Consider the following 12281-nt stretch of genomic DNA (forward strand, 5'->3'; position numbering starts at 1 on the left):
TAAAGTGCTGGGATTACAGGCATGAGCCACCACGCCTGGTTGTCTTTTTTTTTTTTTTTTTAAGATTCAGGGGCACATGTTCAGGTTTGTTACAAGGATATATTGCATGATGCTGAGAGAACTGCAGTGGGGTCTCGTTATATCATTTTCTGTAGTGAGATGGCTGGACCAGTGAGAATTTGCCCTTTGGATATTATAAATATCTTTATTTCCTGAACATACTTTCAGTTCTGCCGCTGCCAAGGCCTCCAATGTGAGTCTTGGGGCTTTGACCAAGCTATTTCACATCAAAAAATTGAATCAACGCATTTATCACACATCACTCATATTTTGGAAATAGCTTTTGATATACTGTCTAGTTCAACTAACTGCAACACCACATATATTTTCTTATATATGCAAGCAATAAACACAGACCATTCTCAGAGTTAAGTTTCTGACCCAATGTCTTAAATATGAGAAGGTTATTAGTAAACATCTCTGTTTATATCCTTAAGAGAGTCCTCCTAAACCCAAAGCCTAGTTATAAAGTAGAACCACAATGAGATATCATCTCATGCCAGTTAGAATGGTGATCATTACAAAGTCAGGAAACAACAGATGCTGGAGAGGATGTGGAGAAATAGGAACACTTTTACACTGTTGGTGGGAGTGTAAATTAGTTCAACCATTGTGGAAGACAGTGTGGCGATTCCTCAAGGACTTCGAACCAGAAATATCATTTGACCCAGCAATCCCATTACTGGATATATACCCAAAGGATTATAAATCATTTTACTATAAAGATGCATGTACATGTATGTTTATTGCAGCACTGTTCACAATAGCAAAGACTTGGAACCAACCCAAATGCCCATCAGTGATAGACTGGGTAAAGAAAATGTGGCACACATATACCACGGTATAGTAAGCAGCCATAAAAAGGATGACTTCATGTCCTTTGCAGGGACATGGATGAAGCTGGAAACCATCATTCTCAGCAAACTAACACAGGAACAGAAAACCAAACACATGTTCTCACTCATAAGTGAGAGTTAAACAATGAGAACACATGGACACAGAAAGGGGAACATCATACACCGGGGCCTGTCAGGGGGTAGAGGGATAAGGGACAGAGAGCATTAGGAGAAATATCTAATGTAGATGATGGGTTGATGGATGCAGCAAACCACCTTGGCACATGTATACCTATGTAACAAACCTGTACGTTTAGCACATGTATCTCAGAACTTAAAGTATAATTTTTAAAAAAAGAAGAAGAAGAAGTTTGGACTTTAAGAACATGTATAAAAATAAAGGATCATCTAGACTAAATAAATAAATAAAGTAGAACTTTAGGCTTTTCATTAGAGCCTAGGTTCCCTTTCCTCTTGTTTCCCAAGAAGTACACATTACGAAATTACTCACACAGGTCAAGGAAGTACTTCAAGGAAGAACTCTGCTCTAGAGATGAACTGTGTGGATTTTATTCCTGGCTCCATGGCTATGTGACTCTGGGTAATTTGTGTAAACTCTCTAAGCTTATGTTTCCTTTCTTATAAAATGGGAATAATAATACTCCTAGATATTGGAGTTATTGGAGTTACTGAATGAGATTGTGTATATAAAGTGGTTAGTACAGTGCCTACACGATTAACTCCATTTCACAGTTATTAAAAATTAAGGTCAGAGAGGGTTGTTGTGAATGCTCTTTTTTTTTTTTAATTTGCAAAGCCTGCTTAATGCTACAGAGTCTCCTCTAGGACTCTTCTACTTGCACAATCTGTGGCACATGACACTGTCCATGTGGGAGGTAACTTGACTCCCAGTTAATTACAGTATAGGGTCTTAGCTGCCCTTAGGCACAAAATATTCCTCTGGGCAATAACTCTGTGTTTATGTATGTATGGCTAACAGAAATGGAATAGCCCCCTTTAAAAATTGGGCATGATTTTATAACATAAAAACTCATGTAAAGTTTTTATGTTATAAGTTAGTTCAAACATTGTGGAAAACAGTGTGGTGATTCCTCAAGGATCTATAACCAGAAATACCATTTGACCCAGCAATCCCATTACTGGGTATATACCTCACATAAAACTTATGTAAAGTTTTCATGTTATAAAATACTAAAGCCAGTGGCATCAACAAGAACAAAAAGCCTCAGCACAGTTGGGATAACACACATGTAATCCCAACACTCTGGGAGGGAGGGAAGGGAGAATTGCTTCAACCCAGAAGTTCAAGACCAGCCCAAGCAACATAACAAAAGTCCATGTCCACAAAAAAAAGTTTAAAAATTAGCTGAACATGATGGCATGTGCCTATAGTCCAGCTACTCAGGAGGCTGAGGTGGGAGGTTCACTTGAGCCCAGGAGTTCAAGGCTGCAGTGAGCAATATGATTGTAATACTGCACTCCAACCTGGGTGACATACCGAGACCGCATTTCAAAGAAAAAAAGACAAACATCCTCTTCCTATTTTAAGTGACATATCAAAGGAAATAAAAGTTTGGTGGTTAAGTATCAAAGTCTCTTCTGCATTGAGCAGAATGTAAAAGACATCCAATCTCCCCAACCGCTAAGATGATGTGTCTGCTTCAGAAAGCCACCAATGGAGAGGGTACCATTGGGGTTAAAGCAATGGCTCTTCCCAAAGACAAATGAAGGGGTGAAATGTGTTCATAAAGAGCTGTGTGTCTTTGAACCAGTCTATCAGAGATTAGAATACAACAAGTTAGTTCTGATGTGGGATTGAGGAAGTGACAGGTTTGGAGGGCTAGTTCTCAAGGAAGAAACACTATAATGTATGTGTAGGAAAGGGTTCTGGGTAGGGGCAGACAGTAGAGGTGAGGAGAGCTTGCAAAATACAAACTATGTCAATCAGAAGTTCTGCCAAAAGTTGGATTTGAAGTTGTCACTTCCAGGACAGGAAGACTCTTAACTCTGGGCAACTTTTCTCCTGATATCTCTCATCAGCGTGACCACTGCAGGTGTTAGAGAGTGAGACCCTGGAAGCAGTGTAGACTATTCACTTGGAATATGGGCCTCCACCAGCACTGTTCCTCTCCTTTCTCCTAGGGCTAGTTCAATTTCAACATTTCACCCTCAAATAAGAAAAAGATCATAAACCCAATCTTTAGCTACATTTGAAAGTTCCCTAATAAAACAAAGTGAAAAGTAGCTTGCCACATAATTCAACGTTTTATATTAGTATTTGAACCCTAAGGCCTGAATTTTTTATAAAGAAGAATTCTACAAATTGGGTCTTTTAAAACTAGTTCCTCTATTGTCACAAGAACAATTGGGGAAAGATAGTCTTTAAGAGATGGTTCTTGGAACATTTTATTTTGGAGCCCTAAGCCTTCGTGTGAGAAAACTGCTACCAGGAGATCACTATCCTGTGAGAAACCCAAGCCACATGGAGATCCCTGAAGGATGAGAAAACAAGTTGAGTAGTGGGGTGAACTGACCAAGGTGTCACAAAGGTGCCATACATGTGAGTGAAGAAACTATCTCGGAAATGCATTATCTAGTTCCAGCTGTCAACACTTGGATCAGAGATGAACTGCTCGGCCAGCTCTTCTCAAATTCCTGACCTAAAACATCAAGGCACAGGAGAAAGACCATATGCCCCAGAAGAGCCCTCCAGTGAGCAAGATTTTAAAGATATGTCCCAGTTGTGTCTAATTCCTCTAGGATTTCAGTATCAAGGGAAAGAAGAAGTAACATTCATAACTCATGACAGGCATCATATCCTCTGATGGAGAAGCTGTCTGAGAAAAGCCATCAACGATGTGGACCTTGACAACAAGAAAACAAGTACAGTAAGGGCTGAGCTACATAGGTATTCAAATAGAGATGCATCTTTTGTGATAACTTCATAGAGTAAATGGTTTTATATAAAAACATAATTTAGAGATAGGAACCATGAGAACCAGGACAGTATTTTAATCTGACATGGAGAGATGGATGATCAATAATAACAGAACAGACCACCTCTTTGGCACTTTGTAAAATCAAAAAAATTGACAAAACACTGGGGAAGAGACAAAACTCTAAATGTAATGAAGGAAAATTTCCAGTCATGTAGAAAACAACAGCTAATCCCTGACATCAGTTTAATGTGTTGAAAATTTTTAAAAAGTGATTTCTTTTTCCCAAAAGCAAGCAAGCAAGCAAGAAAGAAAACAAAAGAAACGGAGACCATTGTGAAGGCTGTATGCTAATGAATCAGAGATATGAAATAATTAAAATCTACTTTTGCTAGAAAATGGTCTAGATAGACTGAGGAAGAAATAGTGAGATACATCTTTAGAATTTCCCATGTATCAAGCTTCCTTAAGAACTTTTCAAAACTATCATCAAAATACTCAGTTGATATCAAATATCATCTTCTTTGAACAGCTTGAGTATGTTCACAAAACAGATGCATTTATTTTTGTAGGGATTAATACTACAGTCACAGTGGTGGCTATGAACTGACACAGTGGGCCAGAGCAGAAACTGGATTTGTTCAGAAAGTGATGGAAACCATCTCATAGACACAAAACTCACAACTCTTTTACTGACTTCATTCATGTACCTCTTTCCTCAACTATTTGTTCTCCCTCCACCCCTGTTAGGTGTAATAGAGCATAAAAAATGGCCAGGTGCAGTGGCACACACCTGAAGTCTTAGCTACTCCAGAGGCTGAGGTAAAGGACTGCTTGAAGCCAGGAGTTTGAGGCTGTAGTGTGCTAGGATTGCCCATGTGAACAGCTACTGTACTGTAGCCTGGGCAACATGGCAAAATCCTGTCTCTTAAAAAATAAAAAAATTAAAAATAAAGCCAGGTGTAGTGGCTCACACCTGTAATCCCAGCACTTTGGGAGGCCAAGGCAGGCAGATTACCTGAGGTTGGGAGTTCGAGACTAGCCTGACCAACATGGAGAAATCCCATCTCTACTAAAAAATAAAAAATCAGCTGGATGTGATGGCACCTGTAATCCCAGCTACCTGGGAGGTTGAGGCCGGAGAACTGCTTGAACCTGGGAGGTGGAGGTTGCAGTGAGCCAAGATCCTGCCATTGCACTCCAGCCTAGGCAACAAGAATGAAACTTCGTCTCAAAAAAAATAAAAATAAAAAATAAAAAATAATTAAATTAATTGTTAAAATATTTCACAATATCTGTTGCTCAATGGACACTTTGAATTAATTATCTTTATGTGAATAAAGGTTACCTAGTATGACATCTGTTACCAAATAGAAGGTAAATAAATATGCAAACACTAAATCTTCAGACTGGTCTACCCAGCAAGACTCCATCTGTACAAAAATTAAAATTAAAAAAATAGCGAGGTATGGTGGCATGTGCCTGTAGTCCTACCTACTCGGGAGGTTGAGGTGGGAGGATGACTTGAGCCCAGGAGCTGAAGGTTGCAGTGAGATATCGTCATGCCACTGCACCCCAGACTGGGTGACAGAGTAAGACCTTGACTCTAAAAACAAAACAAAACAAAAACACTAAATAATAAAATAGGCAAACAAAAGAAAATAAGTGGAACAGCACAATAAGCTCTCCATCAAATCAAAATAACTTAAGTAACGTTTTAAAAGAATGCAGAGTTTAAGTTATTATATGAATTTAAAATATTCTCACCAATGTGATACTTTAATACATTTAAAATACTGCACATTGCTAAATCTGCCTTATCTTACCTCTCTTTCCTTTTTATCTTAATGAAGCTACTATCAAATTCTTTAGCTGTTCACTTTCAAATAGATCTAATGCCCTATTTTTCAGACCACTGAACCTGTATAATACCCATGAAGCTAGTATAACTCTGCAGACATCCTACCTATTCAGGCAATGTTATAAGGCATCATCGTTGTTCATTTGTCTGATCTCTATGTATCTTGTCATCTTTCCAGGGTAAGATTGCCAAGGTCTTAGACTCTTCATTTGGTGGAGTCTAATTTTGTTCTCTTTACAAAGAGCTAGGGTTACACTCAGCAAAGGTTACCATTTACGTGAGACATGAAGCCTGCTAGCATAACTCATCACCAAAGTAAAATCCCTGGCTATTTTTTCCCTCAAGGACATACCCAGTGCTACCTAAAATCAAGAAAGAACACTTCAGGATAAGTCACATGTAGGTCCCGCATGTACTATGAACCCATACTTTCATTTTGATATTCTGGAGTGTGGTATTTTCTGAACAAACAAAAGGATTTTTTTCCTTTTGAAAAATCTCCTTTTTTCTCCCCTAGAGGAAAATACATGAGAATCAAATGTAAAAGACTACAGTGGCTTTAACAAGAGAAGCCAATATTTAAGGGTGTGCTTTCTTTTCAAAATTCTTCCTTTTTGTGTTTGGCTTTGCTTTAACATTTACTCAAATTAGTTCTGAAAGATTTTTAATAAATAAATAACATTTTAAATCATTTCAGTAATTTCTAAGACTCAGCTCACCATCTTTCAAACCTCTGCATTCTGAAGTGGCAGGCAAAGCCAGTGCCTTAAGTGCTGACTGCTTTTGCTTTAAGCACTAATGTTCATCTTTCTTTCTCTTATCCTCTGATGGAAATTCATCTACTCAGACCCTGAGATATTTTTTAATGTTTAAAAAGAGCAAATATTAGACCTAGAAGAAACCTTAGGGACCATCTTACTTCTGATATGACATAACTGAGACCCCGAAAGGTCTTGGCCAAATCATAACTAATTAATGACAGCCCTAAAAGAGAATCTAAATTTCCTTCATCTTAAATTAGTGCTCTCTTTCCCCATATTACTTGACCCTTCTATATTTTTATTCATTTCAGACACAGATTATATAACTCAGCAATATACCCAAAGTAAGATTCAGGGCACTTCTTTGTTCCATTAGTCATCACTGTCTTTTTTCATTGGTTGGAAGATCAGGGACAGGAAACAGAAAACTCCTACTTGGCCTCCCCACCCCATGGATTAAATGGTAACAGGGGCTGCCAGGTGCCCTGCCCATGGAGCTTGACTGTTCATGCTTAGAAGAAGGAGCATCATGAACATTAAGAAGCCAGGTACAAAGATCTTTCTCTTTATAAAGATTGAATTTTCTCTTTTTTGTTTTCATTAGCCTATGGATATAGAACAACTTCAAGGCGACAAAAGCCTGAATTCCACACACCAACAAAACTATCCTGCTAATGTTTTCCAGCTTCTCCTCTGAGATGTGCCAGGAGCTTAGAGGATATTTTATCCTCTTGCACCAACTGACCTTACATTTATTTATAAGGTATGTTTCTTCCAAGAAGTTTCAGAAGTTTTATATATACTCTCTCATGTAATCATTTTCTTCCCACAGAGGGGAAGCATTTCATTTTTATCTTTTTGCCATAGCCAAAGTTTCCCTGTTGTTTCCAGGATTTCTTTCCAGAGTTTGATGCTTAAGTTTACACTCTCCAGAAGCCACAAACATTCTCAACTGAAGTCTTAACCAATATTGCTGACAAAGCAAAATCATTCATTCAACAATTATTTACTGAGCATCTCCTGTGTGCCTGGCACTATTCCAGGCACTAGGGATTCAGGAGTGAACAAAACAGACTAAGTCTTCATCCTCATGGAGTTTATGTATAAAATAAAAGTCCACTTAAGTCCTTTTAAAAGTAAAGTCCTTCTGGCACTTTAATGGACTGTGCTGGAAATGGATGTTCTGGTAATGGATTGTTCCATTACTCACTGAATTCAGAACCATACACATGTTCTGATCTAATAACAGGAAAAAAAAAAAAACACTACAGTCTCAACTACTCAGAATAATATCCACAGTTTTGAATTTATCTAGTAATAAAGAGTGCATTTGCTACAAACTTGCATGGATTGCACTAGAAGACAAGAGACTCAAATCCTGACTCCTCTACCAACAGATTACATGACCTTAGACAAATAACATACTCTCTCTGAACCTTACTTTTGTTCTCCAAAGATGTTAGACAAGAAGATTTTTCATGTCATCTCCTGGGTCTACAAGTCTATGATTGGTTAACCTCACCTAAAATGGCTGGTATAATATTAGGATTTACTGCCAATGTCAATAGAGGAGGAATCCTTCTATATCAATTGCTTTTATTTGTCAGGTTAGATTGAGGAAAACTGCCCAAAGCAACATACACCTCTTAGGAAAATGTAATACTCCCTATGCAATAATCCTCAAAATCAACCAACTCCTCACCTACTATATGTTCAACACTACGCCAGACACTGGAGATGGAAGACATATTTAAAAATCCCTGATCTTAGTGAACTTCCAAAGAAAGTACATGATAATAAATTATTAAAAACAAAAGTGCCGGGCGCGGTGGCTCACGCCTGTAATCCCAGCACTTTGGGAGGCCGAGGCGGGTGGATCATGAGGTCGAGAGATCGAGACCATCCTGGTCGACATGGTGATACCCCGTCTCTACTAAAAATACAAAAAATTAGCTGGGCATGGTGGCACATGCCTGTAATCCCAGCTACTCAGGAGGCTGAGGCAGGAGAATTGCCTGAACCCGGGAGGCTGAGGTTGCGGTGAGCCAAGATCGCGCCATTGCACTCCAGCCTGGATAACAAGAGCGAAAACTCCGTCTCAAAAAAAAAAAAAAAAAGTATATTATAGAAGTTCTAAGTTCACAAGAGAAAAAATATCAAGGAAGCCTAGAATAGTAACCTCTGAGGAAGGATAGACTATCTCCTGGATCACCATATAACGACCATCATCACAATAATAAAGCAATTAACATTCATTGAGTGTTTGATATATATCATATGTAAATTAAGTGCTTTTGTAAGCTATCAAACCCTAGAAATAAACAGTATTATTGTGTTTTTTTATCATTGGGGAAATTGAGACTTAAAGGGAAACCTAACATACCTAATAGTAAATGCAAACAATCTGACCCCAGAGTATTCCACATTATCAAATGGTCATGGGCTGCTTGCCTCACATTGAGATAAAGGGATAAGCCACAGTATCTGGCACAGTTTAATGTTCCATGAATGTTACTTAATGCCCTTCTCTATCCATCCCCCACTACCATTCACCCTCAATCCTCATCTCACATACGTACCTCATCTTTTCCAATTCTAAACATTTTTCAAAATTCAGTTGAAGGTCCACCCTGACCTTAGACCAATCAAGCTTCTATCTCCTTATTTCTAGCACTTACTTCTCAAAGCCTTCCAGGTAATCAAGCATGTGCTGTCTTGTGATGTCACTGGCATGATTTAATGTCTTATGACATTAATGTCTCTGATGTCTTATGATACTATTAAGATGAACCTATATTATTATTCATCTTTTGCACTATTTAGCTTTTCATACAATTTAACTGTGTCAGTTAACTCCAAAATCCTTTGCACTGTTCCTGAAGTCTTAGCAAAAGAGGCATTAGGAACCATTTACCAATTCAAGAGTTTAACTGTTAGTGAAGTTTTCATTTTCAGAAAAATGATCCAAGCCAAGCAAATGCAGCTAACACGTCAAAGTTTGATTCCACCCTGTTTAGAGAGTACATAAATAAAGGCTCTTTCTGTTTGTGCCTAATTTTGAACATAAAGGTCATCTAATGCATGTTTATAATATCTCATGCATATTTGTAGAACTGAATTTATCTGCTTCTGAACTACTGAGAATACTATCTGTTCTTAGAAAACGAAAAAACTGGCCAGGCATGGTGGCTCACATCTGTAATCCCAGCACTTTGGAAGGCTGAGATGGGTGGATCACCTGAGGTCAGGAGTTCAAGACCAGCCTGGTCAACTTGGTGAAACCACATCTCTACTAAAAATATTAAAACATCGCCCAGGTGTGGTGGTGGGTGCCTGTAACCCCAGTTACTGGGGAGGCTGAGGCAGGAGAATAGCTTGAACCAAGGAGGAGGAGGTTGCAGTGAGCCAATATCGCACCTCTACACTCCAGCCTGGGCAACAGAGTGATATTCCATCTTAAAAAAATAAAATAAAATAAAAAAATAAAAGGCCAGGCACGGTGGCTCACACCTGTAATCTCAACACATTGGGAGGACTCGGCAGGCAGATCATGAGGTCAAAAAATCAAGACCATCCTGGCCAACATGGTAAAACCCCATCTCTACTAAAAAAAAAAAAAATATGAAAATTAGGTGGGCATGGTGGTGCATGCCTGTGGTTCCAGCTACTCAGAAGGCTGAGGGAAGAGAATCACTTGAACCCAGGAGGCAGAGGTTGCAATGAACAGAGATCGTGCCATTGCACTCCGGCCTAGGCTACAGAGTGAAACTCTGTCTCAAAAAGAAAGAGAGAGAGAGAGAGAGAGAGAGAGAGAGAGAGAGAGAGAAAAGAGAAGAAGAAAATGAAAAAACTAACTAACTCTTACAAAAACCAAAGGCAGGCTGCTGCTGCCACTGTCCAGAGACTGCTAAGCCCCTGTCCATCCACTGCCACCACCCACTCTGGACACAGAACATCCAGTCATGGATAAAAATGAGCTGGTTCAGAGGGCCAAACTGGCCAAGCAGGCTGAGCAAGATGACATGGCAGCCTGCACAAAGTCTGTAACTAAGTAAGTAACTGCATTATCCAATGAGGAGAGGAATCTTTTCCTAATTGCTTATAAAAATGTCGTAGGAGCCCGTAGGTCATCTTGGAGGGTTGTCTCAAGTATTGAACAAAAGGCAGAAGGTTCTGAGAAAAAAACAGCAGATGGCTTGAGAATACAGAGTGAAAACTGGGAAGGAGCTAAGAGATATCAGCAATGAGGTACTGTCTCTTTTGGAAAAGTTCTTGATGCCCGATGCTTCACAAGCAGAGAGCGAAGTCTTCCATTTGAAAATGGAAGGAGAATACCACCATTACTTTGCTGAGGTTGCTGCTGGTGATGACAAGAAAGGGATTGTGGATGAGTCACAACAAGCATACCAAGCTTTTGAAGTCAGCAAAAAGCAAATGCAATCAACAAATCCTATCAGACTGGGTCTGGCCCTTAACTTCTCTGGTTCTATTATGAGATTCTGAACTCCCCAGAGAAAGTCTGCTCTCTTGCAAAGACAGCTTTTGATGAAGCTATTGCTGAACTTGATACATTAAGTGAGGAGTCATACAAAGACAGCATGCTAATAATGCAATTACTGAGAGACAACTTGACATTGTGGACGTCGGATACCCAAGGAGAGGAAGTTGAAGCAGGAGAAGGAGGGAAAATTAACCGGTCTTCCAACTTTTGTCTGCCTCATTCTAAAATTTACACAGACCATTTGTCATCCATGCTGTCCCACAAATAGTATTTTGTTTACAATTTATAACAGGTTTATATTACTTCTAGTTGAATTTCTGTATTTCCCGTGTGGTTTTATGTTTAATATTAGGGGAGTAGAGCCAGTTAACATTTAGGGAGTTACCTGTTTTCATCTTGAGGTGGCCAATATGGAGTTTTTATACAAGCTACAAATGTTTGGCATAGTACTTTTGGTACACTCTGGCTTCAAAAGGCCCAGTGTTAAAACTGCTTCCATGTCTAAGCAAAGAAAACTGCCTACATATTGTTTTGTCCTGTTGGGGAATAAAAGGGATCATTGGTTCCAGTCACAGGTATAGTAATTGTGAGTACTTTAAAGTCTGGAGCACTTACAAGGCTGTGGTAGAAATAGATATCCCATGGATACCACATGTTAAACCATGTATATCTGTGGAATACTCAATGTCAATGTGCACACATTTGACTACAGCTGCAGAAGTGTTCCTTTAGACAAAGTTGTGACCCATTTTACTCTGGATAAGGACAGAAATAGTTCACATTCCATTATTTGTAAAGTTACCTGCTGTTAGTTTTCATTATTTTTGCTACACTCATTTTATTTGTATTTAGATGTTTTAGGCAACCTAAGAACAAATTTTGGTACATTATGGCTTCACAAGGGCCAGTGTTAAAACTGACTTAGAGTTAAAAAGTCCTAACTCTAATCTCTATTGAATTATTGGCTCTATGAGAGCCAAATCGTGTATATCAAGCACCGCAGTAAAACAAAAAACCATGCAACTTAACTTTTAGGTTTTTTGCTTTTGTGATTTTTTTTTATACTTGCCTAACATGCATGTGCTGTAAAAATAGTTAATAGGGAAATAACTTGAGATGACAGCTAGCTTTGTTTAATGTCTTATAAAATTTTAATGAACAATCCAAGCATAATTGTTAAGAACACATGTATTAATTCATGTAAGTGGAATAAAAGTTTTATGAATGGACTGTCATTCAACTACTTTTTCTACAGCTTTTCATGTAAATTAGTCTTTTGGCTCTGAAATGTCTCTAAAGGAAATA

At 38.6% G+C, this 12281-nt stretch overlaps 1 protein-coding gene and 1 pseudogene across 6 annotated transcripts in view; one reads left to right on the forward strand and one right to left on the reverse strand.

The window, feature by feature from the left end:
* Window positions 1-12281, reverse strand: part of KLHL3 (kelch like family member 3) — a 304443-nt gene that overhangs the window by 246553 nt on the left and 45609 nt on the right. The window lies entirely within an intron of this gene.
* LOC101046437 (14-3-3 protein zeta/delta pseudogene) lies at window positions 10397-11244 on the forward strand (annotated as a pseudogene).

Source organism: Saimiri boliviensis, chromosome 1 (genome assembly GCF_048565385.1).
Source record: "Saimiri boliviensis isolate mSaiBol1 chromosome 1, mSaiBol1.pri, whole genome shotgun sequence".
NCBI lineage: Eukaryota > Metazoa > Chordata > Mammalia > Primates > Cebidae > Saimiri > Saimiri boliviensis.